Below are 5,400 nucleotides of genomic sequence, written 5' to 3' on the forward strand. Positions count from 1 at the left end.
GAGGATTTTACGCACAACGAGTAAAAGACTGTTTCGCATGTGGACCTTTTCATCGTGCGACCGATTACCTACCGCTACTTACGCCGCTACTACCTAGAGCGAGCTGCACGGCTCACTTTTCGGCGGCTGCCTGCGTATGACTGTGATGGGAAAGGTCGATCGTACGGCGGCCTGTCAAAGGGAGGTGGCTCCCATCTGGTCTCATGTAGCTGGCTACGTCGGTACTCCGCTGAATACATCGAACATAGGAGAGCAAGGAAGATGCGAGGCATTACGCACACGCACGCAACGAGGGCCACGGCGACGCGCCCGCACGCCACGCACGCACGCACGGCAGCGGCACGCACGGCACGCAGCGCACCACACACACACACAGCTACACACCACCACGCGCACGGACACGCATGTGTTATTGATGTTTGATCGAGTTAGCTCTATTCGTGTATACGCATCTACATATCACAGTCTTTAGCTGCGGCTGAGCTTGGTTTTATCCTCTGATAACAGGCAGACGACGACACTTCATTATTTCATGTGGCGTCTTAGACGCGTCGCGTTTGGCGGGGCAGGTGAAGAGCAGCGGCTTTTTTCCGCCTAACAAACGCTAAAAACACACTACAATGAAGGCGGGCTATACGCAAACAAACGGCATGGCGATGCCTTCTACGCCTTCTGGGGCTTAAAAATGAGGCGGATTGAGCTATCTGGGCCAGCTTCCCCCATCGGCAAAGATGCCGCAGTTCGCCAGAGAGCAATCCCAGCGACTACAGCTCCACGAGGGTGTCGGCTACGCATGAGGCATCGGTTAATAGCTTGAGTAACTGTGGCAAGTTCAGAGGCAAAACTGAATGGAGTGTTGCTTGCTCCCAGTTAGAGCTGTAGCAGGCTTTATATACGGATCTAAGAAGCGTATAGTGATAACTGCGTGCATTAAAGACTTCTGTCTAAGCGAGCGATGCACAGAGCTTGTGTTGGCATGCATGGTTGTGGCGCAGTCAGGTCACGCAATGAATGCAGCTGCGCCAGATCACTCGTCACATGTTATAGGCCTACCCTAACAAGTGCAGTGCACGTTACTTGCACCGAGAGGGGTCAGTGCACCTGGAATGCTGCTTGGACAGACCGTACGAGATGGTATTAGGCTGGCTTCAGTGATTCTGGCCCCATGGAATCGCTACTGGTGACCAGAGGGTTGCTGGTGGGTCCCAATATCCGCTATGCATGGAGGCGAACTGATACATATAGCTTAGGATCCTACGGAGAGCACGAGATGCCTGGCGGGCCTTCTCGGCCTGAGGCTAAATCAGGCATTCATGGTAGGCCTTAAATAATTTCCTGAAATAGAAAATGAAGATAGATGTGAATAGTGCGATGGTTGTGGAATGAACGCGTCACAACCGTGCTTAACTTTAATAACTTTAATAATTTTATTTTAATACTTTATATACAAATGCATGTATATTCGAAGCATCACCGCACCTTGGACAAATAACATGGATACTTTGTGTGCATGCTGTTCTAACAGCAAAATTTTATAAAAAGAGAACCGTAGTTTCGGGCGCGGCAGGCCTCAGTTTAAGTGGTGGCATGATTGTGGCGGATAGCAACACAGATCATTCGACTGACTGTGAATACTCCGTGTCACTGAAGATCTTTAGGCCGAGCGGGAATTGAGCATAGAATAGTTTCAGCTGAAATGGGAATGTTATAGAAGAAAGTTTTCTGCGACCTTGCTTCAACTATCGGCATATTCGGCTGAAAGGCCTTCTGTTTGCTGGTTGGCTCTTTGTTGGGTGCACTAGGGTGCCTATATACAGCGAGTTGGCGCATGACGAAGTCGGAAAACTATCGGTGCAGCGTGGTCGCTGGATCGACATGTTGTTTCCAAATGATACGGCACGGGCTATGGCCGTAAGAAAGTGTACAATTAAATTATCATATGGCGCGATACAATTGAGTTACGCTATTTCTAGAAATCTGAGATACAACATAGAGCACATGTCTTAGCTATAACTGCTTCTGTAAATTTTGAGTTTAAATTGAAGCACGATTAGTCTAATTAATTAGCTACGGAGCGATTGTACAGCGTAGGGCCTATGCCATGACAGCGCTGTACTTAAGCGGCAGGCGGTGTGGATCTATTTGGAGAAACAACATGGCGTCAAATCGCTGAGTTGGCGCAAACTCTCCTGTATCACAGGACGCTAGGTGGCACCGCAGCGTAGTGGTTGCAACGGTCTGTTGTCTTGGTCGTAAGCTGCTCATGTCCCTGAAAGCGAAGCGCTGCTTGTGCGGTTGGCTTTCGACTCCGTGGGTTGTCTGTTGTGATTGCGGCGGGGCAGGGAGAATCAGCAGATGGCGACTCGTTCGCTGCTTAGTCGACTTCGTCTGTGCTTCGACGATGTAAGATCCCATTTTTCACATTTTTACATTTTTCACATTTTTTTTCTTCACATTTTTTTCACATTTTTTCACATTTTTTTTTCACATTTTTCACATTTAAGATCACATCACATTTTTTAATGACGGTTGCCGGTGCCCATCTTCCGGTCGTGCGGTGCTGGGTGCACACCTGCTGTCCCGCTAGAAACAGTGGTCGCTCTGAACATGGGGGCGTCCCGCCCTAAAAGAAAGTGAGCAAGTCCTGATCCCTGCCTCGTTGCAACGTTATGTACTCACGGCGTTGCAGGCTGACGCTACCAAGGGCGGGATAAGTGGGCCGTCCTGAAGAGACAAGGCCAGCGTGTACTGTGGACTGGAATAGCTTTCGAGCATTGAGTCGGCTTTAGCTGGCAAATTGTGAGCATTTGTCAGCAAGAACAACGCCCCTATCACAGAAGGGAGGCCGTTTGCCTGGCAGAAAGACATTCCGCCCATGCCATGGGCAAGCAGCTCAGAGTGCTGACGTCTTTGAGTTGGATTGGAGAGGATAGGCTCAAGCTGGTTAGGGGCAGATGCAATACAGGCCAAATTCCCGCATTTCGTCGCGTTCAAGTGGTAAGTCGTGCACGTTAGGGAAGGCGGCCGTCATTGTTTAAATAACAAGTGCCGCAGAGGCGACAGCGCTGCGACTGACCGGTGTACTGTAGCCGGGTATTTTTCTGATAAACTGCACTGCACCGAATCAAGTGCGCCTCCGCGCCAGCCTGCGTTCGCGCTCAGAGGCATTATATGTAGGATACTACTAATACAGATCTAAAATGCTATGATAGGCTTTGCTAATACCGGTAGTAGGCAGTGAATAAAGATACAGTTGTATAACTTTTAATGAGCTTCAGCTATATTAAGCATGTTATCGCATGGATATGCGTCGAGCGCGAGCGTAGTGGTGGTGGTGGGAGGGAGGGGGGAGGGGAGGAGGGCGGGGTGGAGGCTGGTCTAGTAGCAAAAGCAGTTCAGTCCTTTGTTTAAGCAGTCATACTAAATCGCGTGTTTAACCCTTCCTCTTCGAGGGTCAAAAGGTTATCAAACACTTACTCTTGCGGACGTCAAGGCGAAAAGCAAGATTTCGCATGGTCGCTTTCAATAAAGTGATAAAAATGGTAGGTCAGCAGCTGAAACAAAAAAAGTTTTCACTCGATGCGCGTTTAGACCATGTCCTCAGAAAATGTGCCTGATTCTGACCTTTGCCCGCCCACTGCCCTTTGACGCTCGCAATTTTCGGCCGCTGGTGATGGGTTTGCCTCCCCATTCACACTATAGCATCGCAAAGAGCGTAAGGTTCAAGCCGTTGAGAATTTTGCCGGTCAATTCGTATTTTCGCTCCTATACCGTTAAGTTAAGGAGGAATATTCGCCCGCCTCGTCAGTTGACACACCTTGCCCTGGACTCCTGTGACCGCCCCAAATTCGACATCCGCGAGTTCTTTTGCGGCGAACCGCCCCTTCCCCCCGAACGTTCGGCGAATATTAAGCCCGGGTACGTCGAGCGGTATAAGATTTGCTGCCGCAACTGTTGACGTACGGGATCGACGGACGGAGCAATCGTTTTGATGCGATTGCTATCAAGCTGGCATCTGACTTCGTCAGCTTGAGCTAGAGGCAAAGGCAGTTCTGTTTTTCGTTTGCAGGCCGCCCCTGAATAAAATTAAAACGGGGCCAATAAGTGTAAGTATTTAGATAGTAATAGTAATAACAGTGATAAAAGTTAATGTCATCACTTATAAACGGCAACCTTTATTAAATCTTTTCTCATTGTTTACATCACTGTGAGTATATGTCTATGTCATATGTTATATTACATTATATATAATATATATATATTATATTCTATCTATCTATCTATCTATCTATCTATCTATCTATCTATCTATCTATCTAACCTATCGAAAATAATCTTGCACAATCTGTATCAAGTCAGTGCAAGGTGAATGTTGTTACGACAATGACATGGCGCATGTAATGTAATGCATGTATAGTAACGCAATGTAACGTGCATTGTACAGTAATGCAAGTCAGTTCAAAGTGAATCCCATTTATTTAATGCTGCTGCAGGGGCGCGTTTATTTAATGCTGCTGCAGGGGGCAGTATATTTTAACCATGTTTTCCCCGTTTTTTTTGGCTTAGATGACCTCGGAGGTCAAATCCAATGTACCCATGACATTCAGCATCAAAATCTACCCCTACTGTTCATCCTTGAACATATTTAGAGTGGCACATATTGATTTGCATCGAGAACAGACAAACAGACACATTCACAAATATGTATTAGTTGGTGAAATAAGCACGTACAGAGGTGGCACCCTGGTGTTACTACTGTTAGGCATCGAATAAGACTGAAATAAAGATGAAATTTCGTGTTTAACCATGAGAGCATCATTACGACTTTGGTAGTTAATTCATTTCGTGTTTATTTATCATCATTAGCTCACCTTGACATCGTCAAGCTGAGCTATTGCCATGGGTCGTCGTACGTCCGTTCGTCCGTCCTTCCGTCAACATTTGGCTACGGTCAACGATAACTCAGGAACCGTTTGACCCACATGTTTGAAATTGGGTATAGTTGTTACTGCTATGGGAGAGGTTTGAACGTCCTATTTTGGAGCACGTCAGTCGACGTACTTTCAAGCCACGGCGATATTTTATGCAAAAATGGGAATTGCCATTAGTCAGTTCAGGTTCAACGGATTTTGCTCATTTTTGGTATGTGAATAAATAACGGCTAGGGGTTTAGATATTTAAAAAAAAAAATTATGCAAATTAGGTAGGTTTTGGCAATTATATAGCATATTATATAGACACGCAGATAACAAACAGTCTGTGGTGTCACACTCGTCTGGTTCGTTTTACAAGATTTTATTGACAATATCCTTAATGCAAAATTGGTATTTCTTCTCCACCCTGCCGATAAAACATCTATATTAGAGTAGTTTTACAAAACATGTCGGAACGCAGCATAAC

This window comes from Priapulus caudatus, unplaced genomic scaffold, assembly GCF_000485595.1.
Source record: "Priapulus caudatus unplaced genomic scaffold, Priapulus_caudatus-5.0.1 Scaffold1138, whole genome shotgun sequence".
Taxonomy (NCBI): domain Eukaryota; kingdom Metazoa; phylum Priapulida; class Priapulimorpha; order Priapulimorphida; family Priapulidae; genus Priapulus; species Priapulus caudatus.